The following is a 20,125-nucleotide window of genomic DNA, read 5'->3' as shown; positions in this document are numbered from 1 at the left end:
TATTTCTTCTAGTACTCTAAAAACAGGAAGGAATGATAAGGCTATCAATGGATACTAGTCATACTGGCTTACGTACTTCAGTATCAGAGCAATCTCTCTGAACACCAGGTGCTAGAGATCACAATGGGAGAGGACATTTTGCACTCATGTCCTGGTTATGGGCTTCCCACAGGCAACTGGTTAGTCCCTGTGATAACAGAATGGTGGACTAGATGGGCCTCTGTCAAACCCAACACACTCCCTTGAGAAAGGAGCTGCCAAGCTTATGCCAGCATGTGGTTTTCTCCACTTTTTTCAAGTTTAGAATCTGATTCAACTTCTACAACGCAGTTTCACCATCTCATATGAACAGAAATCTTGAGGTAGTAGTAGTACTTGAATCCCCAACGAATTTGAATACAGCTGCTGTTAAGGGGAAGCACTACAGGGTAAACTGCAAAAAATACTTGTCTTACAAGAGATGCAAGTTTTTATTGGAGAGTCTGTCAAAAACAAGTAATCAGAATTGTGATGAATCTACATGGCTCAGAGCATGCTGGGATGTGAATTCAGGGAGAGAAAGAGGCAAACAAATAGGAGGCCAAATTCTCTTCCACGATGAATGAAAGTAGTCCACTGCCAGTATTTAGGTACTCTTTTGGTCAAGTGTCATGATGGAACCTCACGCCATTTAAGGTTCAGAAGCAAGGGATGTAGAGAAACAAGATCTTCATGTGGTGATTCAGTCCCTCTATTAGAGAGAACTCTAAAAATATGTTTGACAACATAAAATACACCATTGCCATCATCTAGCAAAGGATCTTGGAATAACATCACTAGATAGTTTTTAAGAACCAGAAAAAGAGATGCATCACATAAGTGGGCCATTGCTAGTAGCTGCTAGAATAGAACTGGCTGAAAACTGGAAAGTGACAACTTCATGGGAGCAAAATGTACAGAATAATATGAGAGCATTTAATCACAGGAAAATTTACATCTCAATGGAGTATGAGAGACAGATACATTCTATATGGCATTATTTTATGTCCTATGCAAAAAGAAAAAAGAGAGGAAATGCTCTTCAGAATACAGACTAACTTAATTTTGTCAACCTTATATATTTTATCAAATCTTGCGTACCATAGGAGCCTATTTTGAATTGTGGCCATTTTAAAATGGGATTATCAGTTGAGGTTGTATCTTCTATATGTGATATGTATGTCTCTGTGAAAAAGAAACTCTGCATTTCACATGCAAACACCTGAAGTTACAGCCATATTTTTTAACCATAACCATCTGTGAGTTGCAAATAATTTTATGTGAATGTTTGTAAGTTAAACATAATCAAGAACATTCAGTTCTTTCTTCATCTTTGGCACAGCCCTTTCAAAGGCGGTTCAGATCAACTTAAAAAAGAATCCAATAAAAACCAGCAGTAAAATAGTAAATATAAATAAAACCAGCAATTAAATTATGCTTAAAAGCCCAGGCCAACCATAATCAGTTAACATTAGATGCAAACAACCAGCTCTTTAGCATCCATTTAAAAACAATTGAGGAAGTAAAGTTCACTTCCTGCAGGAGCAAGTTCCATAATGAAGTAGTCAATAATGGTTAATATTCAGAATATCTATTTAACAGAACTGTAAAAAAGCCTTGTGCAGAGCAATTCTTGGCTTTTGGGCTGGAACCCTAGGGACAGCCTAAATACAAACTATTAAAAAAAATAGCTACAGTAAAGTAAGTGTGCAGATATAGTGCAGTCTAGTGTGTGTCCATTTCTACATTAAGCCCATGTATATATTTACCAAGAATTATGCAAGGCTAGAAAGCAATGGATTCTATTTGTGGTTAAATTAAAGACTTGATTTGCTTCACAGATACCTCGGTCCCTTTAACAGAAAACTAAGGTAGTGATGAATCTTAGCAAAAGTGGAGCCAGAATACGGTCACTGTGAAACAAGAGGGAGAAATCACCATGCTCTGATGAACTGCAACATATGCAGAAAGGCAACTGAAAAGTTAAGAGACCTAAGAAGGGGCACCCCTCCCCTTGTAACTCAATTGGGACCTCCACAAGGCACAATATGTTTTGAGTGCCAGCTGGAAAACAAAAACACAAAACTGGTTGGGAGTTGAGGGGAGAACGAATGGTTTGCTTGGAGTATCCCTGAGCAGGCATATTCCTCTCAGGGTTTCAGGATACACAGTAACATTCAGTGTATCCTCAAGAATTATTGGTATTCATTTGGCTCAATGAAAAAACAGATAAAGTAGTGCAGCCTCCTGATAAGGAAAATAAACAGATTTCCTAAGAAAATGATCCAATCATTCACTGGTATGCCCTCAAACTCTCCACCCAATCAAAATGGTTGTTTCCAAGCCAGTGCAAGACCCTTGCTCTCTGTAACCTCCAAATGTAATCTTGATCCTCCCTTCTTTGACCCAATTCCTAATATGTAATTTGGTTTATTCAAATCTGTGAAGTATGGGTAACCAAATGATGTCTCAAACCCAGCACCCTGATAACCAAAAAACACAGATGTGAAAAGATGAAATCTGAAAAATTCCGGAAAAATGGCCTCTCCCCACAAAAACAAAGGAAAAGTTGGACATTCTGGAGGAAGCTGTTGAGGGAAAAAAAACCTTTAGATTTTTCAGAACAGAGTAACTTCTGATGAATCCTGAAGGAATGTCATTTGAGAATGTCAAGCGATAGTACTGCAGAATCATGGTTACAAGAATCTGCACAAGAAAAGAAACACTGAAAGTGGCAAAAAAAAAAAAAAAAAAACCCCTCAACGTAGCTGCAAGACAAACCTCAAACTGGCGCCAAATAGACTGAGTTGGAAAAATACTTTTTAGACCGTCTATTGAAATTTCAGATCCAGAATTCAGAGAATGCGTTGCTGAAATAGAATTATTATGCTTGGGGGGAAAATATTGTCAAATCACATATATCATTGTGGTATTCTATTTTCATGCTGCACATCGTTTTGTTATACGTCCTCTGAAAGTTTAGTTGAGAAATATTTAAATAAGTAACGGGCACTTTTTGACCTTCAATTAGCACCAGTGTGAAGATTGCCTCACAGTTGCAAGTGGCCTTGAGATTTATGCACTTTACTGCCACTGCTTTCCTTAAAAAATACATAAGAGGTAGGAGGAGCATCAGAGTTTTATTTCATCAAAGTGATACAATAGTAACATCCAGGTATAAAAGGCCAGGGGAGCAGTGTGTACTCAGCATACAATAAAAACTACATAATGAAGCTGCCCACACTTCTGTGAGGAGGGAATGCCACAGTTTAGGGGCTCCAACAGTGAAGGCCCTCTCTTGGACTGCTATGCACCCCAGAACTGGGCGGTAGAACTCCCAAGAAGGCCATTTGAGGTGTTAAGAGAGGGATGGACGCAGTCAGATATTTGGGGTCTAAATTACTTAGGGGTTTAAGCACAAATGTGAGCACCATGAATTGGACCTGGAAGCAAATTGTCAAGAAATGTGACTCTTTTAAAACTGGAGTTAGATGAATTCCAAACAAAACCTCAACCAGTAAAATTCAAGACAAATCAAGGCATTACTTTACTTTGGTATCTTTTGGTATGGAGTTTTTAGTGACATACTTATTGCATTTTGTATTGGCACAAGAAAAATCTGCAATTTAGATGGAAATGAACCCATGAACCAAGAGTGCTGGAGACAGTAAGCATATACTTAAGATACACACACCATAAACCAAGGCATATTTATTCAGTGGTACTATTATTTTATTATTATATTTATTTATATTGTGCTTTTCCCCAGACTGGGACTCAAACTTTTCCATTCAATGGGATTTACCAGGACTGCAGCTATCACTAGGGAGAAAGGGGGAATAGAGTAGATGATTATTTAACAATTAATGTTATATCATTTGATTATATGAAAACCTTTTAAGAGAAGTTTGCAAAAGTATAAAACACTGAATTTATTTAAGAACATTTAAAATATTATTGAAATCAACATTTGATAAGTGAGATGATACCACATTAGATCTTTCCTCCCATTCCAACATGTTCATATCACATTATAAGTAGGCCTACAAGCTGGAAACAAAGTTTGATTCACCATAAAGGATCTAGGAGATTAAACTATTATATTTAATTTCTAAGAATGAAACAAATTTTATTTTTAGATGCTACATCTTCAAGAGCATCAACTTAGAAAAGCCATTCCTCCTGTGTGAGGAAAGGGAGAATGCAAATGGAAAAGACAACGCTAAGCATCAATTTTTAGAAACATGTCTATTAAAATGGTTAATATGTTGCCTGATTTAACCAGGGAACTTTTTTTAGCTGATTAATATTTAACCAATTCATCACTGCAACCAAAGATGCGGGGTGGAAAATAGCACCGCTGGAAATTTTTCATAAAATTTAACACAATGAGAACACACTCTAGAAGTCAAATTTGGTTACTGTAATGGATACAATACTAGTCAACTCAAAAACAAAGACGTAGAGCTTTTTTCAGGCCAAAGCTATATTTATGATCACAGCTTTTCAGGGTTTGGCATGTTAATTTTCAGTGCTACATTTAAAAATATATATAAATGTATGACAAGTGAACACTTTTATATTGTTATATCTTAATTTTCATTAGTGGGGCTTTCAAATATTTATACAGAATGTAAATTTAACAAGATTAACAGACATTTTAGTTTACTATATGTAACTCAGACCTCTTATCAAGTATGGGCAACAGGGGGAAAAATCCAAAAAGTCACACATCTCTGTTGCAGTCCAAACAGATATTACAGATTGCTAGGAGAGTAATCAATCAACTCAAAATAGCCAAGCAGCTTTACATAAGCATGTTTTTCACGAAGATTCTGACCACAACTTAATAATTTGCATGTATGAATGGTTGCCATTTTGATTTTAACAGTTCTCACAGGACATGTTGAGTATGCAAATGTAATACCATTTATAGTCTTTAAAATCTGGAGGAGGGCTGCAAATATTGCTGACCAAGATTAATTCTCAACCAGATGGCGAATGTGTGACCAAACATCTGCTGCTTTTCTGGGCACAGGAAGAAACTAGAATGAAGAGAAAGGTTCTAGCTTGGGAAGCTAGCATGTGACAAAGTAGAATGTATACAATATTTTTTTAAAAAATGGTAGCGGGATGCATTATTTCACCTTGTAAGCTCCCACCTGCAGTCTTCAGTGTTTCGATGCAGAAATAACTTGGCTATCTCAATGTCGACTACAATGCATTTTACTAGGACTATTGTAAAATGCATACTATGCTACATTGGAGGACAGTGACTCAGTAAACATTGGCTCCTTTGTGAGCGGAGTTAAGTTGGCTTGATAAAAACCCAGTTTACCAAGCGTAGTGTGTGACAAAGAATCAATGGTACTCCTTGCTGCGAAGATGTGACAGCTTGCAATTATTCAAATATTCCTCAGGCGTTAATATAGCTGAAAGCAGCAACTTCAAAATAATATCCGGGTCCTTTAATGATTACTTAGTTAAATGTTAAATTAAATTAACTGAAAACAGCTTGCAGATACTTAATTGGCTTAGGATTTTATTTATAATAATAATATTTTTTTATTTATACCTCACCCTCCCCAGCCAAGGCCTTATGTTAAGGGATTAATTAATATGTTTAATTTCATAATGGGAAGATCTAAGGATGTTAATGTTTAAGTTAAATTTTAGAAGAACAGTGATTTGGAAAACCGTTAAAAGGATATGCAATGAAATTCAACCAAGGGGAAGCGAGGAAGTCACTTAACCATGTTAATAAGTATAATTTTCAATAAGGCTATAATTTATGTTTGTTTGTCTTGTGTGTTTGTTTATAAAGTTGTGAAAACCAATAATTATTATTTTTTTTGTAAAAAAAACAGCAACAAAATATCCGGGTCCTTTGTGGATGGCGTTGGTCAAGAGGACCCAGCAAAGAAACACTATGTGCGACCTTTACCTTTAACCAGTTCGCAGCAGCAGCAACTAAGTTGAAGACACCATTTTTACGAGCTGCGAAATAGCTAGATTAGAAAGAGATACGAGAACTATCCCTAGCGAGAGAACAAAAAGGCTGCCAGAGGCGGAAACCAACGGATAAAAAGGCATTTTCGCCCAAGACCCGCGCATGCGCAACATGCCCGTCTCCGACTAGGCCCCATGGTTTGTCTCGCGCCCGCGCATGACCACTCCTCAGGCCCCGGCGCCATGGCCTCCCCAGCCCGGCCCCAACACGCGAGGGTTATTCTCCTCAGGTTATAGTATAACGCGCCCTTTCCCCACCCTCCGTCCGTCTTTCCAACGGTTCAGTTGGAACGGCGAGAGAAAAAACACCACTTTCTCGGCCTGACAGGAATAGGCACAGGCCGCTCACACCTCTCCTACCTCAGAAAGAAAGCGAGCCTCTCAGGCATTTGCGGTCCTCACCACGAACGTAATGTGAGGAAAAGGGACCCCCCCCCTCCTTCAGAAAATAAAAAAAAAGACCCTCCACAAACGAAGCTGCGTAAGCGTCGCCCCCACAACGCTTGTATTACACCGCTAATCCGCCTAGCGCATGCGCCGCCCGGTCCGCGGATAGCGACTGTTGTGCGCATGCGCTCCCACAGCGCGAGAAGCTACGCACTTTAAACTGCTCCGCCCTCCGCGCCTCTCGCGAGATGATAAAATGTGTTTTCCCCCCTTTCCCGCAGTCTCACTTCATCGTTCCTGAAAGGGTAGGGGGATCACGTGGGGCTGATCACGTGTTCGCCTGTTGCCTTTTGTCTCCGCGGTTCAGGTTTCTCGGTTCCTTTGCATTCAGAATAGGGCTTTGTGACACTTTGGCTAGTCCTAATATTACATTTCCTTAAATTATCAAGAGGGTGTCCTTTAACCCGAACTTTATATGTGCTTAAGCGGAAATGAAGACCTTCTGTTTTCAGTCTTCCCCAGGATTGCAGCTTTAAACAGGAATCTGAAAGGATATTGTTGTTGTTTAATTATTATTATTAATAATTAAATTATTGTATTAATAATTTCAATTCTAGACCACACGTCGTCTGATGATTACAAGGCGGTTTACAATATAAAAGCACAAAAATACATACCATCGTAACAAGCAAACTAACCCACCACCACCCAGATTAAAAGGCCATAGGTTGTTTAAGGCTTGGGAAAATCAGAAAGAGAATTGCAGAGTTGGAAGGGACAACAAGGGTCATCTAGTCCAACCCCCTTTCTGCCCAATGGACCCTGAGATTAAGAATCTAGTGCAGGGGCCAGCAACCTTTTTCAGCCGTGGGCTGGTCCACCGTACCTCAGACCATGTGGTGGGCCGGACTATATTTTGAAAATAAAAATAAAAATGAATGAATTCCTATGCCCCACAAATAGCTCAGAGATGCATTTTAAATAAAAGGACACATTCTACTCATGTAAAAACACGCTGATTCCCAGACTATCTGTGGGCCGGATTGAGAAGACCATTGGGCCAGATCCGGCCCCCGAGCCTTAGGTTGCCTACCCCTGGTCTAGTGCTCTACTGACTGAGCTATCTCATCTACAGTAATTATTATTTTTTGAAGTGCAATTTTTTTTGCCTGGTACCTAAAGGTATGTGATGGAGGCACCAGGCAAGCCTCCCTAAGGAGAGCATTGCACAATATTTACGGTGAGCGAGTCCCGCACAGGTCAGCAGAACTTTTCCAGAGCGCACGTGGTTAAGTTTACTACGTTCACAGTGCTACGTAGGATTAAAGTAACAGCGATGTCTTTCGAACACAGGATTGGAGGAAAAGACTTCCTCTCCCCGGGGTAGTTCGCCTGGCGCCTTCATTATACACCTTTAGGCACCAGGCAAAACCGTTCCTTTTTAGGGATGTTTTTAATGTTTGGTGATTTATTGTATTTTTAATATTTTGCTGGAAGCCGCCCAGAGTGGCTGACGAAACCTAGCCAGATGGGCGGGGTATAAATAATAATAATAATAACAATAATAACAAGGCCTTTGGTTGACCGGATTGACAGCCAACATCCTATACCCTTTTAAGATGTGGCTCTTTTTTGGGGGGGGGGTTGTTATTGGGTCAATGTTCTTATTTTGATTTCCCCCCAATTTTTTTATTGATTTTCCAAAAAAAAAATTCAAACAAACAAACAAACAAACATAAATCTCAACATTGTTCTTATTCTGATTTAATAATAATAATAATAATTTATTATTTATACCCTGCCCATCTGGCTGGGCTTCCCCAGCCACTCTGGGCGGCTTCCAAAATAAATATTAAAATACTGTAATACATCAAACATTAAAAGCTTCCCTAAATTTAATTTAATAAATAAAATAAATTAAATTAAATTCCCTAATTTAATATTTTGTAATCTTTGCTGTGAACCACCTTGAGACCTCTGAGTATAGGGTGGTATATAAATTCAAAAAACGAAACAAAATAAGGATGATGTAGCTGTAGTCTCGCAACAGTTTGAGGAAACACGGCACGGTCCTCTCTATTCTTTCTTATATCTGTGTCAGCTCCCCCCACCGAGGGGCGGAGCCCGCCACTCTCCCTCCCGCCCCCTTAGCGACGAAGGCGAGGGGAAGGTGGGTGACGCGGCCGCTCCTGATTGGCGGAGCGTGTTGCCTTAACTTTTCCCTGGTACTCGCGGAACGGTGGGGAAGCGGTTGATCTTGGAACTCCGCGAGCAGGCAGCTGGGCGCTCGCGCATCGCAGCATCTCTCCCCGGACGCACTGCGCAGCATTCTAGTCCTCAGTGAGGTCTTGTTCCCAAACTGCGCTGCAGGTAGGAGCTCGCAGTCTGCTGCGGGGCTGGGCAGGGGCTAAGGGCGCTCCGGTAATAATGGAGGGACCTTTTCGGGAGTCCCTCTGCCTGCTTAGAAAGCCAGCATTTCGGGATGGGGGTGAAGAGTAGCCTAGGACCCTTCTCCTAAAATTAAGGTTTTCTCTTGTTTCCACATAATAACGGCGAAGTTTTCAATATTTTTACTATGAGCCCCGTTGCCCTGTTAAAATCAGGCACAAGTTAGACCAAGGCATGTAAAGCTGATGGGATAGCTCAGTGGGTAGAGCGTGAGGTCTCAGGATGTCGTGGGTTCGTGCCCCTTGTTGGGCAAAATAATAATACTAATAATAATTAATAATTCGTTATTTATACCAAGTCCATCTGGCTGGTTTTCCCCAGCCACTTTGGGCGGCTTCCAACAAAAGATTAAAAATACGTTAAAACATCAATCATTAATAATATAATAATTTATTATTTATACCCCGCCCATCTGGCTGGGTTTCCCCAGCCACTCTGGGCGGCTTCCAACAAAACACTAAAATATAATAACCTATTAAACATTAAAAACTTCCCTAAGCAGGGCTGCCTTCAGAAGTCTCATAAAAGTCAGATAGTTGTTTAATAATAATAATAATAATAATAATAATAATAATTATATATACCTCACCCATCTGGCTGGGTTTCTCCAGCCACTCAGGGCGGCTTTCAACAAAATAATAAAATTACAATAAAACATCAAACATTAAAAACTTCCCTAATCAGGGCTGCCTTCTAAAAGTCAGATAGTTGTTTTTTCCCCCGACATCTGGTGGAGGGCGTTCCACAGGGCAGGCGCCACTACTGAAAAGGCCGTCTGCCTGGTTCTCTGTAACGTCACTTCTCGCAGGGAGGGAACCACCAGAAGGCCCTCGGAGCTGGACCTCAGTGTCCAGGTTGAACGATGGGGGTGGAGATGTTCCTTCAGGTCTACTGGCAAAAGGTTTTGTGTATTGCAGGGGTTGGGCTAGATGACCCTTGGGTCCCTTCCTTCCTTCCAGCTCTGCAGATTCTCGTGGGGATTTGATGGTAATAAGGATAGGATTGGGTAGCTGGTGTAGAAGCATCCTTGTGCCTGTTACCCCTCTGTAGCATCTCTATTGGGAAGGAAGCAGGGGCGGGGGAGAGTAGGTGGTGCATAAGTAAGGGTTTTGCCTAGCTTGCTTGTCCTTTTTAAAAGGAGTCCATTCTCTTTATTTTCTGCGTGGTGATTGCAGCAGTCCCGTGACATGACTGGTTGGGCGTTTGACTGGTTGAATGGCGGTCTAGTACTTTTAAAAGCACAAAATGGCACGTGGACTGAGAAGATACTATTCAAGTCTGGAATTTATTTATTTTTTTAAGTAGCATTTATACATTTATACCACACACTTTCACCAGAAAAATTCAGAGAGCCACTTGCTGATCAATAAAAAATAACGTCCACGCTTAGGTTAATTACCAAAAAAGCAACCTTTTGTGTGTGAAATAGTGACATGAACTTTACAGTACAGTGGTACCTCTAGGTATGAACTAAATTCGTTCCAGAAGCCCGTTCTTAACCTGAAACTGTTCTTAACGAGAGGCGTGCTTTCACTAATTTTTATGTACCTTGCTTGTGGTGGCTTGTATTTTTCTTAACTTGCAGACTCACGGTGTATTTTTGGCCCTTTGTTTTATGATTCCTGCATCTAGAATTAACAGGCAGCTGGTGCTTGATGTTTGCATGTGTGTACATTACTATACTCATTAAAAATTGCCTCCATAATTGAATTTTCTGCCCCTGTCTGGTCCATTAGCATTCTTGTGAACATGTGGTACAGTTCTGGCATGTCACTAATTTTTGAAACACATTGCTTTTCAATGATATAGATATATAGAGTAACTTGCAACAGAATTTCAAAAAACACCACACAATTATTATTATTAATTAAATTCCTATTCCGCCCTTCATCCGAGGATCAGGGGGTGGTTTACAGTATAAAAGCACAAAAATACATAACATAGTAAGAAGTGAAAATAATAACCCTACATACACAGTTTAAAAGGCTATAGATTGTTTAATATGGCATCATAGGTTCAAAACGCAGAATGCCAAAATGGTAGCGGCATAAATATCAACATTTAGATTCTGTTTGCAAAAGAGCACTGTGCAGGATTCACAAGGCCTAGCCTAGCAGAGTAAATGAGCTTATATTAGTTGCTTCAGGTTGGAGGCCGTTAATGGAGGCAAGTGGAAAAGTTTTGCTTGGGTAGCTCTCCAGATGTGTTATTTTTTTAAAAAATAATAATTTTTATTGAATGATTTTATGTTACAAAAAACAATGCAGCCATACTACCACTAAATATAATTAAGAAATAAAAATTACACACATCAATATTTAGTTTGTTATTTAACGTCTTATTTCCTCCCAAACATTCCATACGAAAACACACATATGTGCAGACACCCACACCCGCACACAAAATGATAATAATGAAAGTAAATTTCCCCCCTTTTATCTTCCAAAATCTTTTCTTCAACTTTTGACTTCCTGTCAAGTCCCTTTGCATATATTTTATCTTACAATCAAATGTACCCAAAACAATAAACCTTTCTATATAAATTTTCCAATACATTCTGAAAACATAATACATCCTTAATTGTTGTCCACCTCCTTTTAGTTCCTTCATCACTCGAATGCTAGCAACTATTGTTGTATTTTTGAACATATCTTCTATAACCATCCCATTTTTCCGCAAATGTTTGCTTTGAGTTTCCTCTGAGTTTACTAGTCAGTTGAGCCGTCTCCACCAATTCCTGTAATTTGATTTGCCAATCTGTTATTTTTGGAGCCTCATGATCTTTCCATCCCTTGGCCACAAGTATACGAGCTGCTGTGGTTGCATACAAGAATACCTCTCTTAGATTTTTTTGGAATCTCTTTATCTAAAATACTTAATAGAAATGCCTCCAGTTTTTTAGTAAAAGTTATCCCCAACTTTCCAGATGTTTTAGACTAGAACTACCATCATCACCAGCCAGCATGGCTGGGGGTCAAGGATGATGGGAGTTGCAGTCCAACGACATCTATAGAGGACACCAGGTTGGGGGAAGGCTGATCTAGAAATTAGTGGGTGCTCTTGTGTGGGTGCTCCTAGTCCTGGGGCCATGGAACCTCCTTGTGAAGGTAGTCCTCCTCTCTCCATCGGGTCCTCAAAACTCTCCAGGTCACCGGCGCTGCCTTGTACCCTGTTTGGCCTGTCTGGAATGTGTCCTTGAATTCTGATAATACTTGTTTGGATGGATACAGAGCAGTGTGTGACTCTGTCTCTAGAATCTAACCTACTCTACAAAGTCAAACTTGTGTGTTTGGCTTGTTACCCACAAGCCTGTGGCCTTCAGAAGATTACCCGGAAAGGAATGTGGACTGAAAAAAATTATCTGCCCTTACGCATCTCCTTCTCAGGTCATCTTGAGGGGTGGAGTGATTCAAACCCTCTTTGAGCAGTGTTTGACTTAGCCAGTCACGTTTTGCACCTGGCTACTGACCACTTGTGGGACGCGGGTGGCGCTGTGGGTTAAACCACAGAGCCTAGGACTTGCCGATCAGAAGGTTGGCGGTTCGAATCCTGTGCCACCATTGCCCTAGATCTGGAAGGGGCAATGCTGGGGTGGGAAGGAGTGGCAGTGTGGGCGTTTGCCACATGACTTGGGTCTTCTTCTCTTTTTTATAATTTTTATTCATTTTACAAACATTTATATTGTCATACATTTTACAAATTTCCATCTCTTATACAATCTTTTGGACTTCCATCAGCTCCTCTGATGATCTCCTGTCTTTACGATTTCTCCTGCATTTCTTAAATTTATATTACCTTTACACATCATAACCAATACCAACCTTTTCAGTCAATAAGGCAATAATTCAAATTATTCCCCTTACAAAACTTCCTGCAAACCTACGAATGTAATCGAATCATCACAATTACTTTTCATATAGTCCGTAAATTTACGCCAATCTTCTGTAAATCTCTGGTCCCGCTGGTTTCAATTTCTTCCCGTTAGTTTGTCAAGTTCTGCATAGTCCATCAATTTCATCCTCCAATCTTCTTTCGTCGGTAATTCTTCTTGCTTCCATTTTTGTGCCATCATTGCATACAAAAGCAACTTACAATCATTTCTATTTATATCAGTTCCTACAATGCCTAATAAAAATGCTTCTGGTTTTTTAATAAATGTATATTTCAACATTTTCTTCATCTCATTATATATCATTTCCCAGAAGTTTTTAACCTTTTTACATTCCCACCACATATGATAAAATGTTCCTTCTTTTTCTTTACATTTCCAACATTTGTTGCTTACCTTATACATTTTTGCGAGTTTAACGGGTGTGATATACCATTTACAAAACATTTTCATCACATTTTCTTTTAAGGCATTGCATGCAACATGACTTGGGTCTTCTGACATTTACTTGGGAAGATCTGCACCAGGAACAGGCTGAGGTGCCTTTTGACATAGCTCTGAAAACCCAACTTGGGCAGTATTTCCATAGGCAAAACACCCACTTCGTTTTGAACAGAATATGTTTACGATGCCACAATTATAGTGTCATGCCAGCCTGATGCTATTATGCCACCCACTTTCGTTACTGCTGTGGCACTTACTTAAAAATCATTTGGTTAATATCCCTTCCAGTGTGTTTCTCCTGTTCATTTGGCTCTCATTCCCTTGTTTATAGCCCTTTATATTTCTCCCTCGGTTGTTAGTAAGCTACTTAGCATTCCCAGAAGTGTTATGGTTTTTCTAAGGGAGCATAAAAAAATGCATTTGGGGACCGATTTCTCTTTCCTCACCCCTTCGCGTACAGGAGGCCCTGTGTCTTGTAGTTAGTTGAAAACTGGGACGCTTCCCAGAAACTTTGGAATCATTTAGTAAATAATCTCTTTTAAAACATTAACAGCAGCATGAATTAAGGAGGACTCTGTGAAGTCATATTTAACTTGCGTTTCTATACACTTGAAAAGCCAATAGTTTTTGTTAGTAAGTTTACTGATTTAAGTTTAAAACGCTACCTCGAACCACTTACATTGTTTTAGGCTGCAGTCTCCACAGAGGCATGGTAAATGAAAAATGGAACTTATCGTTCATCAAGATGACTTTTGGGCTTACGATATAATTTGGGAAAGTGTGTTGAAGTTGTAGCTGCTGTAGAAATGGGACAAAGTTCTTGTAGGTACTGTTATGTTTGGTCTAGTTGAGGGGTCGGCAACCCACGGCTCTGGAGCCGCATGTGGCTCTTTTACACCTTTGCCGCGGCTCCGGGGCGGATACTAGCGAGGGGAGGAGGCGCATTGTGCGCCCCGACACTCCCCACTGTGGCGGGCGCTGTACTGGTTGTGATGTCGCATGGGGGCGGTGCGTGCGTTAGTCACGCACCGTCCCGACGTCACCTTCCCGCCCGCCTGCTACATTGTATGGGGCATGTACGCTGGTCACTGCATTGAAAGGGGGCATGTACGCGGGTCACTGTTTTGAAGGGGAGTGAAGAACACACACACACACAAAGGTAACTTGTTAATTTAACGTTTATTTCTATGAGGAGGAGTAATTCTGAGGGGTCAAACAAAGAAATAATAAAAAAGTGACAAAAAAGTTATTTTTATAATGACGAGTTTTGCGGCTCCCAGTTTTTTTTTCTTCGGAAACGGGTCCAAGTTGCTCTTTTTGTCTTAAAGGTTGCAGACCCCTGGTCTAGTTCATTTGTGGGTTTGGACATTAATCTTATCTAGTGCAGTATTGGTGGAGGGGATTATGATTCAATGTGGAAATATGAGTTTTCTGTGTCTCCTGAAATGGTGGTTTTCAAACTTTTTCCTAGCCTCAACGAAACCTTTCTACAGTGCTGCTCTAATGAGGAACCCCTGAATATAGAGTCACAGAGGAGAGAGGTATATATATATATGTTTTATTCAAAGGTGATGATGATTGTTGTTATTATTATTTATTTCATTTCTATACTACTTTAAAAAGGTAAAGGGACCCCTGACCATTAGGTCCAGTCGTGGCTGACTCGGGGGTTGCAGCGCTCATCTCGCTTTATTGGCCGAGGGAGCCGGCGTACAGCTTCCGGGTCATGTGGCCAGCATGACTAAGCCGCTTCTGGCAAACCAGAACAGCGCACGGAAACGCCGTTTACCTTCCCGCCAGAGCGGTACCTATTTATCTACTTGCACTTGACGTGCTTTCGAACTGCTAGGTTGGCAGGAGCAGGGACCGAGCAATGGAAGCTCACCCCGTCACGGGGATTCGAACCTCTGACCTTCCGATCGGCAAGCCCAAGGCTCAGCGGTTTAACCCACAGCGCCACCCGCGTCCCTTCCCTATACTACTTTACTTTGAAAGAAAAAAGTGGTTTCTGCTTCATCTACTGCCCTCATCTCTTGCTTTTTAAAATTCTTAATAAAACTGCACATAATTTGGCTCTTGGGATCTGTTGTGTGCTTATTCCAAACTAGGATTCTGGTAATATCCCATGTGCCTGCCCTGCATAGGTAAAAGCGGGGGATTTCATAGGGGAAAGAGTAGCCTGTGCAGAACGCCTAGGTGAGGAAGGTAGCTGGATGCTAGTCCTGTTGTTCTTGATCAATCAAGACGGATTTGGCTGAGAAGAGCAGGGTGCATTGGTTATAATAATAATAATTTATTATTTATACCCCGCCCATCTGGCTGAGTTTCCCCAGCCACTCTGGGCGGCTCCCAATCAGTGTTAAAAACAGTACAGCGTTACATATTAAAAACTTCCCTGAACAAGGCTGCCTTAAGATGTCTTCTGAATATCAGGTAATTATTTATCTCTTTGACATCTAATGGGAGGGCGTTCCACAGGGCGGGCGCCACTACCGAGAAGGCCCTCTGTCTGGTTCCCTGTAGCCTCACTTCTCGCAATGAGGGAACCGCCAGAAGGCCCTCGGCGCTGGATCTCAGTGTCCGGGCTGAATGATGGGGGTGGAGACGCTCCTTCAGGTATACAGGACCGAGGCCGTTTAGGGCTTTAAAGGTCAGCACCAACACTTTGAATCGTGCTCGGAAACGTACTGGGAGCCAATGCAGGTCTCTCAGAACCGGTGTTATATGGTCCCGGCGGCCACTCCCAGTCACCAGTCTAGCTGCCGCATTCTGGATTAATTGCAGTTTCCGGGTCACCTTCAAAGGTAGCCCCACGTAGAGCGCGTTGCAGTAGTCCAAGCGTGAGATAACTAGAGCATGCACCACTCTGGCGAGACAGTTCGCGGGTAGGTAGGGTCTTAGCCTGCGTACCAGGTGGAGCTGGTAGACAGCTGCCCTGGACACAGAGTTAACCTGCGCCTCCATGGACAGCTGTGAGTCCAAAATGACTCCCAGGCTACGCACCTGGTCCTTTAGGGGCACAGTTACCCCATTCAAGACCAGGGAATCCCCCACACCAACCCGCTCCCTGTCCCCCAAAAACAGTACTTCTGTCTTGTCAGGATTCAACCTCAGTCTGTTAGCCGCCATCCATCCTCCAACCGCCTCCAGGCACTCACACAGGACCTTCACCGCCTTCACTGGTTCTGATTTAAAGGAGAGGTAGAGCTGGGTGTCATCTGCGTACTGATGAACACCCAGTCCAAACCCCCTGATGATCTCTCCCAGCGGCTTCATATAGATATTAAAAAGCATGGGGGAGAGGACAGAACCCTGAGGCACCCCACAAGTGAGAGCCCAGGGGTCTGAACACTCATCCCCCACCACCACTTTCTGGACACGGCCCAGGAGGAAGGAGCGGAACCACTGTATGACAGTGCCCCCAGCTCCCAACCCCTCTAGATGGTCCAGAAGGATGTTATGGTCGATGGTGTCAAAGGCCGCTGAGAGATCCAGCAGAACTAGGAAACAGCTCTCACCTTTGTCCCTAGCCCGCCGGAGATCATCAACCAGCGCGACCAAGGCAGTTTCAGTCCCATGGTGAGACCTGAATCCCGATTGGAAGGGATCCAAATGGTCCGTTTCCTCCAGGCGTGCTTGGAGTTGTTCAGCAACCACCCGCTCAATCACCTTGCCCAAGAATGGCAGATTTGAGACTGGGCGATAGTTGGCCAAATTGGCCGGGTCTAAAGATGTTTTTTTAAGAAGCGGTTTAATGACCGCCTCTTTCAGCGGGTCTGGGAAGGCTCCCTCACAGAGGGAAGCATTCACCACCCCGCAGAGCCCATCGCCCAGCCCTTCCCGGCTCGCTTTTATCAGCCAGGATGGGCAAGGATCAAGGAGACAGGTGGTCGGTTTCACTTGTCCAAGCAGCCTGTCCACATCCTCGGAGGTAACAGACTGGAATTGATCCCATGTAACAGGACCAGACAGAACTCTAGCACTCTCCCGCCCTGGCCCTGCTCCCACAGTGGAGTCTACCTCCTTCTGAATCTGAGCGATTTTATCTGCAAAAAACTTTGCAAAAGCATTGCAGGAGATCTTGGGGTCCCTACCAGGCCCCGGTGGTACAGGTGGTTCCGATAAATTGCGAACCACCTGAAAAAGTCTCCTGCTGCTGTTTTCTGCAGATGCAATGGAGGCGGTGAAGAAGGCCCTCTTCGCCGTCGCCATTGCCACTTGGTAGGCTCGACGTTGAGCTCTAACCCGTGTCCGGTCTGATTCAGAATGAGTTTTCCGCCACCGGCGCTCTAGCCGTCTCAACGATTGTTTCATCACCCTCAGCTCCGGGGAAAACCACGGGGCTGTCCGGGCTCCATGCAATCGGAGAGGGCGCTTCGGAGCCAGACAGTCAATAGCCCTGGTTAACTCCGCATTCCAGCGTGCCACCAGGGAATCAGCTGAAAGGCCATCAACTTGGGATAAAGCATCCCCTACCACTCTCTGGAAGCCAATTGGATCCATTAAGTGGCGGGGGCGGACCATCCGAATTGGTCCCACCTCCCTGCAGAGGGGAAGGGTTGCGGAGAAGTCCAGTTCAAAAGAAAAGCATGGCCTTCCAGAATTCACCCCACTTTGGGGTCATAGGGGGTGTGGGGCAGCACCACTGGATTGCTTGGGTCACAACCAGCCTACCTTATAAGACAGTTGTGCAAGCGAGGCCATAAAGAAGCTCTGTTATCTTCTCCCTTCTACTGGGCTGCTGGTGATGCCTCTGTCATCTTCCAGCTACGGTAGCAGAGGCACAGGAGTAGAGGGGCAGTGGTGTTACAACTTAGCCCTCAAATATTCCAACCACGGGACAGCAGGGCACATAGTTCCTGCATCTGCAAATGATAGAAGTGTACAGTGCTTACAATTCCAGGTACAGTGGTACCTCGGGTTACAGACGCTTCAGGTTACAGACTCCGCTAACCCAGAAATAGTACCTCGGGTTAAGAACTTTGCTTCAGGATGAGAACAGAAATTGTGCGGTGGCAGTGGGAGGCCCCATTAGCTAAAGTGGTACCTCAGGTTAAGAACAGTTTCAGGTTAAGAACGGGCCTCCGGAACGAATTAAGTACTTAACCTGAGGTACCACTGTACGACTTTTGGGTTCCTGAAATGCACTCCGTTTGTGCAGATGAAATATAATAGAGAAAGGGGGAAAAAGGAGAGAGGAAAAAGAAAAGTTTTGGGGGGAAGGAAGCAGAAATAGACTTGACACTTGGAAGGAGGAAGAGAGGGAAAGAGATCTGGGAAAAAGCAAAACCAAAAGATGGGGGACAGGGAAGGAAGTGGTGGGAAGTTCTCTAAATTTGTTTGGAGGGATACTGAGCTTGCTCTTTTAACAGTCCAAAGATATTGGTCATTACTCCAGTTTTACAGCTAACGGAGGGTAGGGGAGAGAGATGTACCTGAGTGCCACACAGGTGAGTGCTAGGCATCACCTGTCCTCAGGTGGAGAGTGGGGCTTAAGCTAGCCACTTCGTAAACGTAAAAGCGTGCACAGGTATGGAGAATTAAAGGAATCGTGCTAGGATAATAATAATAATAATAATAATAATAATAATAATAATAATAATAATTTTTTATTTATATCCCGCCCTCCCCAGCCGAAGCCGGGCTCAGAGCGGCTAACAACAGTAAAATAATACAACATTCTAAAATCAGTTCATTCTAAAATCATTTAAAATCAAATTAATGGCAACCATTGGGCTAGAGTTCTGTGGGGATTACCAAAGGAGGGGGGTCAGACTGTGCCTTGTGGAACAGCTCCGTCTTGCAGGGGCTGCGGAAAGATGTCAAGTCCCGCAGGGCCCTAGTCTCTTGTGGCAGAGCGTTCCACCAGATTGGGGCCACGGCCAAAAAAGCCCTGGCTCTGGACGAGGCCAGCCTAACCTCCCTGTGGCCCGCGACCTCCAAGATGTTTTTGCCTGAAGACCGTAAGGTCCTCTGTGGGACACACCAGGAGAGGCGGTCCCGTAGGTACGAGGGTCCTAGGCCGTGTAGGGCTTTAAAGGTTAAAACCAGGTGACAGCCCCTTTAAGAGAAGGGGCACCTGAAACCTGTCTGTTCAGAGTCACAAATATGATTGAAACCACACCTCCTGGCAAATTTCAGTGCAAGTTTCCTTTCTAGGCAGGTTGACCTGTTTGGGTTTTGACACGCTGTTGTTGTTTCCGCGGTCTGGTCCCGCAGACCTGCCCTACCAGTGATAATAGCTGAAATCATTTTGGTGGGCTGTAATTTGTAGCTTCTCTGCTGCTGCCTCCATGCACGCTGAAAGCATGGGAGAGCAGTGAATAGCAGCTAGTGATAGAGCACAATCATTATACCATCAAAGTCGGTGCGTGGGTGGGGAGACCATGTATGCTTTTATCATCCAGAGAGAAAACGCATTCCGGGGGAAAAAGCCTCTTAAACTCTCCCACGTATTATTATGTATCTGCCCAGACACACAAGAAAAAAGCAAAATGCCTTCAGCTACTCCTAGGTCGACATAGGTTGTGCCCTATTGCGTTACAGAATGTACACCTATATCGTAAACTCAACCATTTCGTTAAAGCACATTGTAGCTTTAATTTCCATGTCATTCAGTTATGTGTCAAGAATGCTTAGTGGCACTCTTACATTCTTCGGAGTATTGCTGGCTTGTAAAATCGTACAATGCTGTGAAGGTCACAAGGTGAAATGGTGAGGAATCTTTATTTATATATAATTTTTTATTAGTTTTTTTAACATATCATTTTCAACAGCAATTAAACATACTTTTACATCTTATTCAAGTTTTTGACTTCCATCAATCCTGTCTGAAAATTTTCCAATCTAATCTCCCAGTATGCATTTCTTATCTTCCCTGTTACATTTCAAACACAAAACCAATATCTCTATCTTTTTCTACTTTGTAAC

General features: G+C 42.7%; 2 protein-coding genes across 6 annotated transcripts in view; one reads left to right on the top strand and one right to left on the bottom strand.

Moving 5' to 3' along the window:
* Positions 1-6,588, bottom strand: part of MATR3 (matrin 3) — a 31,076-nt gene extending 24,488 nt beyond the window's left edge. For 2 of the 4 annotated variants that reach the window (XM_028722151.2, XM_028722152.2), the window contains exon 1: positions 6,388-6,588. The gene's annotated coding sequence lies outside the window, so the exon portion shown is untranslated. The remainder of the gene's footprint in view (positions 1-6,387) is intronic. The other 2 variants (XM_077926486.1, XM_077926487.1) reach the window with 1 other exon arrangement.
* A 2,007-nt stretch (positions 6,589-8,595) lies between these two features.
* SIL1 (SIL1 nucleotide exchange factor) overlaps positions 8,596-20,125 on the top strand; it is a 65,643-nt gene continuing 54,113 nt past the window's right edge. Inside the window, exons 1-2 of one of the 2 annotated variants that reach the window (XM_077926484.1) lie at positions 8,596-8,784; positions 14,667-14,736. The gene's annotated coding sequence lies outside the window, so the exon portion shown is untranslated. The remainder of the gene's footprint in view (positions 8,785-14,666; positions 14,737-20,125) is intronic. The other variant, XM_077926485.1, reaches the window with a different exon arrangement.

This window comes from Podarcis muralis, chromosome 3 (genome assembly GCF_964188315.1).
Source record: "Podarcis muralis chromosome 3, rPodMur119.hap1.1, whole genome shotgun sequence".
Classification (NCBI taxonomy): Eukaryota; Metazoa; Chordata; class Lepidosauria; order Squamata; family Lacertidae; genus Podarcis; species Podarcis muralis.
Note: the sequence above shows the minus strand (reverse complement) of the source record. Positions and strands in the feature narration are given on the sequence as shown.